Source organism: Pseudophryne corroboree, chromosome 9, assembly GCF_028390025.1.
Source record: "Pseudophryne corroboree isolate aPseCor3 chromosome 9, aPseCor3.hap2, whole genome shotgun sequence".
Lineage (NCBI taxonomy): Eukaryota > Metazoa > Chordata > Amphibia > Anura > Myobatrachidae > Pseudophryne > Pseudophryne corroboree.
Genome location: NC_086452.1, coordinates 133,914,449 through 133,927,609, shown reverse-complemented (window position 1 = coordinate 133,927,609; position 13,161 = coordinate 133,914,449). Strand labels below are relative to the sequence as shown.

The 13,161-nt window shown below is 45.5% G+C and overlaps 1 pseudogene; it reads right to left on the bottom strand.

Annotated features, from left to right (window-relative positions):
• Positions 1–203: 203 nt before the first annotated feature.
• Positions 204–322, bottom strand: LOC134964741 (5S ribosomal RNA; annotated as a pseudogene).
• Between the last annotated feature and the right edge of the window lie 12,839 nt (positions 323–13,161).

Genomic DNA, 13,161 nt, shown 5'->3' with positions numbered 1-13,161 from the left:
CACTGCCATATGTGTGGATATAACTTGGATCAGTACTTTGGAGTTTGCCTCTGTGCCTAATCATACAATTATATATATATAAGTTTGTCAAAGCATGAAAATAGCAGCTGCCACTGATATTAGTTAAGTGAAGAAATGGAAGAAATATAGAAAAGGTGAATCTGCTTTCAGTGTTAGGCACTGAGCATGGTGATCAAAAAGATACTCCACTAAACTAGGTCTTCCTCAGGAGTTTCCCACCTGAGTACTGGCTCAGCCCAACACTGATTAGCTTCCAAGATCGAATGGGTTTGGGCGTTTCCAGTGCGGTATGAACGTAGAGTTAGGGATGTATGATCTTTTGTTGCTCTGGGATCACTGATGAGAGTTCACGAACTCACAGAAAAGAAATAGGAGTAACGATAGTGAGATAGGGAAGAAAATAACTGAGTGGATCTGCTGCCAGCGTTAGACAGAGAAATACTCTGAATCGCTGGTGAGAGTCCAGAATGATAGTAAAGTATTGAGACTTTAAGAAAAACAATGTTTATATATAATTCTACATGTAATATAGGGACTTAAATAATCAGATAATCATGGTAAAATAGAAAAGAACAGAAAGAATATAGGATAATATCCCAGTGATGGTTCTTTTAATAGAGTTCAACCAAAAGGTTACAATATATCCTAAATGTATAAATACATGTAGAAAAAAGGAAACAAAGTGGTTGCTCAATAAGTACTTTGTTATTATAAACTAACTTGAAAGTAGAAACCCCAGAGAGAGCAAACAATTTGGTAATAATCCAGAAGAAAACTGATAAGATAAACAATGAATGTCACAAAGATCAAACAGATAAATGCCACAAAGATAAGTATCAGAAAAATGCTGAATAGTGATTAATCACATATGCACAGCTAATAAGTGCCACATACCATGGAGATAGTGGGATAAATGTGGACTGTTGTCAGATATACCTAAATAATAAGTCTTTTAGGTAGTGGGTAATAAAACAGATATTACCCGTGATCAGTGTGCTGCTATGACAAGCGCAATGAGGCTCCTGGTAATGCTGCGCTGAAAAGCCGCTAACGGCTGGAATGGTGTCAGGAGGCAGGTGAGGGTGAAAAGCTCCACACGACGAGGCACGCGGATCCGTGATCCAGACAGCTGCGAGTACGGGACGGAAGACGCGTTTCACCCGCGTCCGGGCTTGGTCACTTCCTGTCATACTGTATGTAAGAAAGTATTGGCAGGGCTGTCTTAACAGCAGTGTAGGCCCCTGGGCACAGCAATGCACTGGGGACCCTACCCTTCCTCCAACAGTAAGGGTGGGGGGTGCTCTCAGTGGCAGCTTTAAAGTCCCACGGGCAGTAGGGGGTGTTCTATCTTTCGCTCAGCATGTAATTTCTGCTAATTGTTCATTTACTGCACAGATGGGGCACGAGGGAGAACACTAAACTGTAGAAGAGGCATTGTGCTCAAAGAAGGGTCCCTGATACATGACTTCCGGGGTGGTAGGGGCTGTTTATTATGCAGGGGAGGGGTGGATAGTGGAGTATGCTTAATATTCATCATTTTCTGGTGGGAGGGCAACATGCTTGACTGCAAATATCTACAGTTCCTGGAAATAGATTTCCTGGCTTCCAATGGGATAAACAATTAGAGAGTCACACCTTTCAGGAGGTACTGAGGACTTGGGGATCAGATTTCAGGAGCCAGAGCAATCCACCGACGAAAGTATTAAACTGTATACCAGGCGTATGGAGCTGGAGCAGGGAGCAGCTGCTGGAAGGTGGATATCTCTGGGTCTGGGCATAGTAGAGACAAGCTACCAGTGTCCACCGAAAGGGGAGAGTCCCAACTTTTGGAGTATCCCCTCAGAAAAACTCTAAGTCAGACAGAACCTGAGTTGTCTGGCTGGGAATAGCAAGTAACAGGCTTGGATGGGGACCACTGCTTTGACATTGGATTTCTCCACTTCCCCAAGGCCGATTTTCAAAAATCTGGTATCCCTGGAAAAAGGGGACTCTCAGCTATCAGCCAAAGACCTTCTACTCCTGGGGCCCTTGTGCAAGTGCCCATTGAGCCCATACGAAAAGAAGGCCCTGAGTATTGATCATCTGGACATCGAATGTACCAGGACAATAATCCGAAACATGCAGCTTCAGTCAAATTCATAGAGGAAAAAGGTATCAATTGGCAATGCACACCACCAGAGTAAGTACAATAAAATATTGTCCTATAGATTAGCAGGGGGGAAATGTTCACTTCGTCCAGCAGTGATGTGAGTGATCTGACTAGATCTGGCACACATGCTGCCAAATCTAGAGCTGGTAGTAGCAACTCACACATCAATGTTGCCAGCACCCCTACACATGGAGCGATGTGTGCTTAATTTCTAAGCAATCTTGTATACAGTCCAGGTTTTAGTGATAGCCATTTTTAAGCACAGGTGACTTAATTAATACCTAAATTTTTTTGATTTAGCCATCTGTGCTGAAGCTTGGATATCACTAATACCTGCACTGTTAGTGTACCTTGAGGACCGAGGTTGGGAATGACTGCTGTAAAGGTTGAAATGTCAAATGTTCTATTTTCAATTTTATTTTTTCTTTATTTACATCTTTCACAGATCACTGGACATAAATCCTATTAAGCTCGTATGGTCTCAAATGAAAAGGTATATTCATTCTCAATGTAAGCCAAAGACAAAAGAGCAATTGATTGATGGCTTCACAAGTTTGGCAGAATGTTGTTACATTGGAGACCTGTAATAATTATATTGTCCATTTATTTTCTGTGCTGTGATTGATAATAGAAAGAAATGGAAATGCCAGTTGCATGTAATTGAAATGTCTTGTGTTATAATATACAAATATCTCCCTTCCCACACCACAACTCTCCCCCTGCATCCTAATATTTTCACCAGAACCCTAACCATACCCTCCTGCACCCTGAATCAGAGAATTTGTCAGTATTCTATCAAGATCCTAGCACCAATATTCTGGCCGTCAGGATCACCTCAGTCTGGATGTATAGTAAACTACTGTATATAGTCTACTCATGTAAAATGTTATAATGTAAAGTACTATAATTATTAAATACAATACATACTGTACAATAAATCAAGATCAGAGTGTTTATTGCATGAAGAGAACATTCTATTTATACAATATATACTGTAGTATGCAAATATTATAATAGTTCTGTATCAGGAATAACTATAGCATACAGTAGTAAAATACAGTATTTGATGACAATGGGGCTGGACAATCAATCCACTCAGCTTCAGTTGACTAACCAACTTTATACTATACTGTAGCTGAAACAGAGTGAAAGAAAACATTAAGCACTTTGCTGCAAGTGACATCGGTGTGCTTGTGTCTGCAGTCCATGTCAGAGGTGGTGAAAGCAGCAGAGAGACACTTACTGTACTGCACACTTGTCCTGCCTCTGGGCTTTTGGAAAAGACCAGTCAGGCATTAGGGAAAGTCAGTGTCAGGAAGTGTCACTGAGGGTGTGTGGTACTCACCTGTGTTCTGTACACAGGAAAGTTTATGGCAACTTGGTACAGTAAGTGTGTTTTGGAAACTGGAAAGTCTATGGCAACTTGGTACAGTAACTGTATTCTGGAAACAGGAAAGTCTATGGCAACTTGGTACAGTAACTGTGTTCTAGAAACAGGAATGTTTATGGTAACTTGGTACAGTAACTGTGTTCTAGAAACAGGAATGTTTATGGCAACTTGGTACAGTAACTGTGTTCTAGAAACATGAATGTTTATGGCAACTTGGTACAGTAACTGTGTCCTGGAAACAGGAAAGTCTATGGCAACTTGCTACAGTAGCTGAAACAGAGTGAAAGATAACATTAAGCACTGTACTGCATGTGACATAGGTGTGCTTGTGTCTGCATTGGGGACAGTCAGTGTCACTGAGTGTGTAGTATTCACCTTTTCTCATATGTCCTAGAGGATGCTGGGTTCCACTTCAGTACCATGGGTTATAGACGGTTCCACAGGAGCCATGGGCACTTTAAGATTTTTCAAGGGTGTGAACTGGCTCCTCCCTCTATGCCCCTCCTCCAGACCTCAGTTTTAGAAATGTGCCCAGGCAGAATGGATGCACTCCAGAGGAGCTCTACTGAATTTCTCTGAAAAGACTTATGTTAGGTTTTTTATTTTCAGGGAGAACTGCTGGCAACAGACTCCCTGCTTCGTGGGACTGAGCGGGCAGAAGTAGAAACCAACTTCCTAAAGAGTTTCATGGCTCTGCTTCTGGCTACAGGACACCATTAGCTCCTGAAGGGAACTGAACGCTAGCCGGGCCTAGATGCTCACTGCCACAGCACGCCATCACCCCCCTCACAGAGCCAGAAGTCAGAAGACAGATGAGTGTTAGAAGACAGAACTTCAATTTAGAAAGTGACAGCTAAAGATACCAAACGGCTGGTGGGAGCGCAGTGCGCCATGTTGCCCACACATACACAGGCACTGCAGGGAGCAGGGCACGGGGGGTCGCCCTGGGCAGCATGAAACCTATTGGAAACTGGCATAAATAAGGGGCATAAGTTGCTGAGGCACAGTCCTACCCCCGCCAGTAAAAAAAATTACCTCATAAAAGCTGAGGAGAAACACACCATTGAAGTGGAGCTTCCTCCTCAGTCAGCCAGCACACTGATCAGCGCCATTTTCTCTCTCTCCTCAGGCTGCAGAGACAACGCTGGTCCTCCTCCACTACTGAACAAGTATCAGGGTGCAAAACAGGGGAGCCACAGTGAATTTTGTGCTATATAATTGTGTGATTAGCATTGTAAAAGCGCTGCATGTCAGTGGGCATTTTGTGTTCACAGACATTGTGTTACTGGTGCTGGGTTGTGAACTGGCAAATCCTATCTGTGTCCCTCTGACAGATTTTACTGTGGGTCTGTCCCCCATAAGTTCCAGAGTGTCTGTGGTGTGGTTGTGCACGTGTGTGACATGTCTGTGGCAGGGAATTCTTCCTCTGTGGGAGACATGTTAGAGACACAGAGGTGTAATATGACACCAAGAGCCTGACTGCGTGAAAGGAACCATGATAGTGTGAATCATATCAGTAAGAGGTTGGACTGAATCTCATACAGAAAACTGAATATAATCTGTTGAAGATGTGATTTTTAATAGTTCTGCCTTTCATCCACAGGGACACCTCTGGGTCACATACAAATTTGCACAAGTAGTACAAACTGATACCGACACAGACTCTGATTCCTGTGTCGACACTAGTGATTCCAGGGGAATAGGTCCTAAGTTAGCAAAAAGCATTCAAAACATGTTTTAGCTATAAAGGTGGTGTTAGACGTCACGAAGCCCCCTCTTTTACCACAAGGAGAGGGTTTACTTTAATAAAGAAGTAATGTAATTTTCCCTCCACCTCAGGAGTTGAACAGTCTCTTGGAGGGAGTCTGATTTAACCTGAAAAGAAATTTCAGATTCTCAAAAGGAATTCAGGCAGCTTACCTTTTTCCAAAAGGTGGGAGTCACCCCACATTTTAGACAGGGCCCTGTCATAAAAGAGAAAAGGTGTTTCTCCCTGCGCCTGGAATGTATTCACTTAAGGAGCCGACAGACCGCAAGTGAGTGAGGTGATCTATTGATGTGGCCAATTGGACACTACTCAGGCCTACCATTGTGTGTGTGTGGGTGAGTAGTGCTATTGAAAAGTGGTCAGAAAACTTGTCATTAGACATTGACACAATAGATGGAGAAGAGATACTCCTAATGTTAGATCATATCAAAGACGCTGCTGCGTACGTACTAGAAACCATAAAATATATTGGTCTCTAGGGATCAAGAACCGCTACCATGGCAGTATCGGCTCGGAGGGCGTTGTTGATTCGCCAGTGGAATGCTGATGCAGATTCCAAAAGAAATATGGAGGCTCTCCGGTATAAAGGTGAGGCCTTGTTTGGTGATGGGCTGGATGCGTTAGTCTCGGCGGCTACTGCAGGTAAGTCGACATTATTGCCTTATGCTCCTACACCAGCGAAAAAGAAACATCACTCTCACATACAGTCCTTTCGGCCCAACAAATACAAAAAGGCCAAACTTCTTTTCAGGTAGGGGAAAGGGAAAAGGAAAGAAATCTGCAGCGTCTCCCGGCTCGCAGGAGCAGAATTCCACCCCTGCTTCTGCCAAATCTGCAGCATAACGTTGGGGCTCCCTTGCGGGCGTCCACTCGGGTGGGAGCACGCCTGAAAGTTTTCAGCCAAATCTGGATTCAATCTGGCCTGGACCAATGGGTCTTACAAATAGTGTCCCGTGGGTACAAACTAGAGTTTCAAGATGTCCCCCATGCCGATTTTTCAAATTGACCTTGCCAGCTTCTCTTCCGGGAATTCCAAAATTATGTCAGGATCAGGTCATTGTCCTGGTACCCTTTGCACAGTAAAGAGAAGGTATTCAAGCATCTTCGTAGTTCCGAAGCCGGACGGCTCGGTCAGACCGATTTTAAACCTGAAAAATCTGAATCTCTACCTGAAAAGGTTCAAGTTCAAGATGGAATCCCTGAGGGTAGTGATTTCCAGTCTGGAAGAGGGAGACCATGGTGTCAGTAGACATAAAAGAGGCTTACTTGCATGTTCCCATTTATCCTCCTCACCAAGCTTATCTGAGATTCGCAGTACAGGATTGCCATTACCAGTTCCAGACGTTTCCGTTCAGACTCCACGGCACCGAGGGTATTCACCAAGGTAATGGCAGAGATGATGGACCTCCTGCGTTAAAAATGAGTCAATATAATTCCTTATCTGGACGATCTCCTGATAAAAGCAAGATCCAGGGAAAAGTTGGTGCAGAACAAAGCACTCTCCCTGTCAATACTCCAACAACACGGTTGGATCATGAATTTTCCAAAGTCGCAGTTGGAACCGACGACAAGATTGTCCTTTTTAGGGATGATTCTGACACAGAAGTACGGAGAGTATTTCTTCCACTGGAAAAGGCTCTGGAAATCCAGAAAATGGTCAAACAAATATTCAAACTAACAAGCGTGTCGATCCATCAATGCATTCGGTTGTTGGGGAAAATGGTAGCGGCCTACGAGGCCATACGGTTTGGCTGATTTCATGCCAGAGTATTCCAGTGGGACCTGTTGGACAAGTGGTCCGGATCCCACCTACACATGCACCGGAAAATAATCCTGTCCCCCAAAGCCAGGATTTCGCTCCTGTGGTGGCTACACAGTTCTCACCTACTATAGGGACGCAGGTTAGGGATTCACGACTGGGTCCTAATAACCACGGATACAAGTCTCCGAGGCTGGGGAGCTGTCACACAGGGGGAAAGCTTCCAAGGAAAATGGTCAAGTCAGGAAGCCTGTCTTCACATAAACGTTCTGGAATTGAGAGCCATTTACAACGGCAATTCTACAAGCGGTACATCTTCTTCAAGATCCCGTGCAGATCCAGTCGGACAATGTAACAGCAGTTGCGTACCTAAACAGGCAAGGCGGAATGAAAAGCAGAGCGGCAATGGCAGAGGTGACAAGGATTCTCCTCTGGGCAGAAAGATATGTTAGAACTCTGTCAGCAATTTCATTCTGGTAGTGGACAACTGGGAAGCAGACTTCCTCAGCAGACACGATCTCCATCCAGGAGAGTGGGGCCTCCATCAAGAAGTCTTCGCAGAGGTGACAAGTCTTTGGGGAGTTCCTAAAATAGACATGATGGCATCTCGTCTAAACAAGAAGCTTCAGAGATATTTTTCCAGGTCGAGAGACCCTCAAGCAATAGCAGTGGATGCACTGGTGACCCAGTGGGTGCTTTGGTCGGTATATGTTTTCCCTACACTTTCACTGATTCCAGAAGTTCTCAAAATAATAAGAACAAGAGTTTGAGCAATCTTCATTACCGCAGACTAGCCAAGGAGGGCTTGGTATCCAGATCTTCAGGAGTTGCTCATAGAAGATCCTCGGCCTCTTCCTCCTCAAGAGGACCTACTACAGCAGGGGCCGTGTGTGTATCACGACTTACCGCGGCTACGTTTGACGGCATGGCTGTTGAGCGTCATATCCTAGCCCGAAAGGGTATTCCCAAGGGAGTAATCCCATCTCTTATTCAGGCCAGGAAAGGAGTAACGTCTAAACATTACCACCGTATTTGGAGAAAATATGTGTCTTGTTGTGAATCCAAGAAGGCTCCTACGGAAGAGTTTGAGTTGGGATGTTTTCTCCATTTTCTGCAGGCTGATGTGGATGTGGGCCTACGATTGGGGTCAATCAAGGTCCAGATTGCGGCCTTATCAGTTTTCTTTCAAAAACAATTGGCCTCCTTTCCAGAAGTTCAGATGTTCGTGAAAGGGGTTCTGCACATCCAGCCTCCATTTGTGCCTCCAGTGGCACCATGGGACCTTAATGTGGTGTTGCAGTTCCTTCAGATTGGTTTGAACCTCTGCAGGAGAAAAAATTGAAGTTTCTCACTTGGAAAGTGGTGATGCTTTTGGCCTTGGCATCCGCAAGGCGGGTGTCTGAGTTGGGGGCCTTGTCTCGCAATAGCCCTTACCTGATCTTCCATGAAGATAGGGCAGAGTTAAGAACTCGTCAACAATTTATTCCAAAGGTGGTTTCGTCCTTCCACATAAACCAACCTATTGTGGTGCCAGTAGCTACTGACACTTTCACTGAGTCACAGTCTCTAGATGTGGTTAGAGCTTTGAAGATTTATGTCGCAAGAACAGCTCGATTATGGAAAGCAGAGGCTCTGTTTGTCCTGTATGCTCCCAACAATATTGGTTGTCCTGCTTCTAAGCTTCTGGATCAGAGGGACAATTCAGCAAGCTCATTCTACGGCTGGATTGCCGGTACCAAAGTCGATGAAGGCCCATTCTACTAGGAAAGTGGGCTCATCCTGGGCGGCTGCCCGGGGCTTCTTGGCTTTACAACTTTGCAGAGCAGCTACTTGGTCAGAATCCTTTTTTCCTAGTCCATAGAGGATGCTGGGCACCCGACCCAGTGCGTACTTTACCTGCAGTTTGTTCTTTATAGTTACACAAGTTGTGTTTCATTTGTTTTCAGCATGTTGCTGTAAATGGTTCATGCCTGTTGGTGTGTGTCATGTTGAATGCCATGTTGTGCGGCATGGTTGAGGTGAGAGCTGGTATGAATCTCACCATTAGTATAAAAGTAAATCCTTTCCTCGAAATGTCCGTCTCCCTAGGCACATTTCTTATAACTGAGGTCTGGAGGAGGGGCATAGAGGGAGGAGCCAGTTACACCCTTGAAAAGTCTTAAAGTGCCTTTGGCTCCTGCGGAACCATCTATACCCCATGGTACTGAAGTGGACCCCAGCATCCTCTATGGTCTAGGAGAAAAGGATTTACCGGTAGGTATTAAAATCCTATTTTTTGTGAAAATGGAGCTACTGCAACTCAGTGCCTCTTCCTCCAGAGGTACTGACTTTGGCTCGGCCTGTGCAGAGACTCTTCCTCTTCTAAGCTCATCATGTATCAGTTGAAGAGCTGTCCCCGTGGTCAAGTTGTCTGCAGAAGATTGGTGCAAAGTTATCCATATCTTCTCCAAAGTTGTAGCTACAGTATTTCTTGGTGGCATGATAACAAACGTCTCGTAGACTGGGATTGCAGCCTTTGGATGTCTCCAATTTCACTCATTGCGCGAGCCAACACTTAATATTTGCTTTCTTGCAATACTTGCTTTACTGATTCTAGACTATCTTGTCTATTTATGCTTCCAAGCTCCGTTGCCACATTAGTTAATCACTTTCCGTCTGTATACTTGTTGAGGTACTCTGTGTAGCCATTTCCTTTGGCATTACTATGAAATAAATATTGTTTTTTTAAAAGAAATAAAATAAAACCAATTGACAATAGTAAGAGTTATGGTAGACTTACCATTGTTAACTCTCTTTCTTTGAAGTTCATAGGGTCCACAGGGAAACCTTGGATTATAGGTAATAGGTGGAGTCTGGTCACAAACAGCAAAGCTTTGCAGTATCCCAGATTGCGTGACTCCTCTCCATATAACCCTGCCTCCAAGCTATAGCACTTCTGTTTGTAAACAAGCCCATACCAGGAAGCACAGAAAGAGAGAAGCACAAACAGGTTAAGCACACTAGAAACACTCTCTCACTGACAGGAAGAGAGAACCAGCAGCTAATGCCATACAAACCCATCAAGGCCAGGTGCATCAGGATGGGTGCGCTGTGTACCCTATGAACTTTGAAGAAAAAGAGTTAACAATGGTAAGTCTACCATAACTCTTACTTTCTTCATCAGGGTTCATAGGGTTTCACAGGGAAATCTTGGGATATCCCAAAGCAGTATTCAAAGGGAGGGGGTGTGCTTGAGAGGGTATGAGAATCCAACATCCAAAGGAAGCAGCCTGGGAGGTGGAAGTATCAAAGGCATAGAACCTTGTAAACATGTGAATGGAATACACCATAGCTGTCTTGCACAATTGTTTTGGGGACGCACCATTAAGTGCCACCTATGAAGGTCCAACAGACAGAGTAGAATAGTCTGAAATCAAAGCTGGTACCGACAAGTCAGTTTGTATATATGCTTGTGCAGTCACCATTCTAATCCATCTGGCCAGATGCTGTGTTATGCGGACTACAGTGTGCTATGGGCTATCTGATGGTTCTTTGTGATGCTCACGCAATTACCCTTGCCCAGCAGTCTTTTAGCCTTCTGCAGCCAAAGACTTTGCCTATAGCAGCCGCCTTTTAAGGGCAAATTAGGTCTACCCCATACTCAAATGCCCTCAGGTTTTATGTATAGACAAGGTGGCTATTGGAGGCTGGGCAACAGAAGTTGCAGTACGGTGAGACGTAAACTGAACCCTGACTAGATACCGCTGTACTATGCATGGACAGAGAGAAATAACCGAATGCACATGAGTGTAAAATACACAGGTTGGAATACAAAGTTTACATAATCAGTAAGCATTGTGCTACACACATGCAGAGAGAAATAACCGAATGCACATGAGTGCAAAAATGCACAGGTTGGAGTATAAACTTAACACAATCAATATGTATATGTTAAAATGCACTGGATGCTATTAGCAACAAGACCGTATATACATGTAATAATGCACAGGGTGTTATCAGCAACAACACCATGGGGTATATGCAATTCACGGCGAATCGCGGCAAATTATCGACGTTTTTTAATTCGACACAATTCGACAGGTGAATTCCGGCAGGTAGCTGCCGGAATTCACCATATTCAATGAAAAACGGATTCGACAGTCCCGCGGGCGAAAAACAGCCGGTTTGCCGGATTTTGCCGCGATTTTAAAAAACGGGGAAAAACGGAAAAACCCGGAAAAAAATGGCGTGGGGTCCCCCCTCCAAAGCATAACCAGCCTCGGGCTCTTCGAGCTAGTCCTGGTTTTAAAAATCCGGGGTCAAAATTGACAGCGGATCCCCCGTATTTTTAAAACCAGCACCGGGCTCTGCGCCTGATGCTGGTGCAAAAAATACGGGGGACAAAACGAGTAGGGGTCCCCCGTATTTTATACACCAGCATCGGGCTCCACTAGCTGGACAGATAATGCCATAGCCGGGGGTCTCTTTTATACAGTGCCCTGCGGCCGTGGCATTAAATATCCAACTAGTCACCCCTGGCCGGGGTACCCTGGGGGAGTGGGGACCCCTTCAATCAAGGGGTCCCCCCCCAGCCACCCAAGGGCCAGGGGTGAAGCCCGAGGCTGTCCCCCCCCATCCAAGGGCTGCGGATGGGAGGCTGATAGCCTTGAGAAAAATGTCTGAATATTGTTTTTTTTCAGTAGTACTACAAGTCCCAGCAAGCCTCCCCCGCAAGCTGGTACTTGGAGAACCACAAGTACCAGCATGCGGGAGAAAAACGGGCCCGCTGGTACCTGTAGTACTACTGGGAAAAAAATACCCAAATAAAAACAGGACACACACACCGTGACAAGTACAACTTTATTACATACTGCCGACACACACATACTTACCTATGTTGACACGAAGCAGTCGGTCCTCTTCTCCAAGTAGAATCCACGGATACCTGAAAATAAAAGATAATTATACTCACCTTCCAGCGTCCAGAGATACATCCACGTCCAGAAAATAATCCAGGTACTTGGCAAATAAAAAAAACGCAATGACCCGATCCTGCGGACTGAAAGGGGTCCCATATTGACACATGAGACCCCTTTCCCTGAATGTGCCGGGACCCCACGTGACTCCTGTCACTGAGGTCCCTTCAGCCAATCAGGAAGCGCTACTACGTGGCGCTCACCTGATCGGCTGTGCGCTGTCTGTGCTGTGACAGCGCATCGCAAAGCCTCTCCATTATATTCAATGGTGGGAACTTTGCGGCTAGCGGTTGGGTCACCCGCCGGTCAGCGGCTGACCGCGGGTAACCCCCCCACTGACGGCAAAGTTCCCACCATTGAATATGGTGATTGGCTGAAGGGACCTCAGTGACAGGAGTCACAGTGACAGGAGTCACGTGGGGTCTTGGCACATTCGGGAAAGGGGTCTCATTTGTCAATATGGGACCCCTTTCAGTCCGCAGGATCGGGTCATTGCGTTGTTTTTTTTTGCCAAGTACCTGGAATATTTTCTGGACGTGGATGTATCTCTGGACGCTGGAAGGTGAGTATAATTATCTTTTATTTTCAGGTATCCGTGGATTCTACTTGGAGAAGAGGACCGACTGCTTCGTGTCAACATAGGTAAGTATGTGTGTGTCGGCAGTATGTAATAAAGTTGTACTTGTCACGGTGTGTGTGTCCTGTTTTTATTTGGGTATTTTTTTCCCAGTAGTACTACAGGTACCAGCGGGCCCGTTTTTCTCCCGCATGCTGGTACTTGTGGTTCTCCAAGTACCAGCTTGCGGGGGAGGCTTGCTGGGACTTGTAGTACTACTGGAAATAAACAATATTCAGACATTTTTCTCAAGGCTATCAGCCTCCCATCCGCAGCCCTTGGATGGGGGGGACATCCTCGGGCTTCACCCCTGGCCCTTGGGTGGCTGGAGGGGGGGACCCCTTGATTTAAGGGTTCCCCACTCCCCCAGGGTACCCCGGCCAGGGGTGACTAGTTGGATATTTAATGCCACGGCCGCAGGGCACTGTATAAAAGTGACCCCCGGCTGTGGCATTATCTGTCCAGCTAGTGGAGCCCGATGCTGGTGTAAAAAATACGGGGGA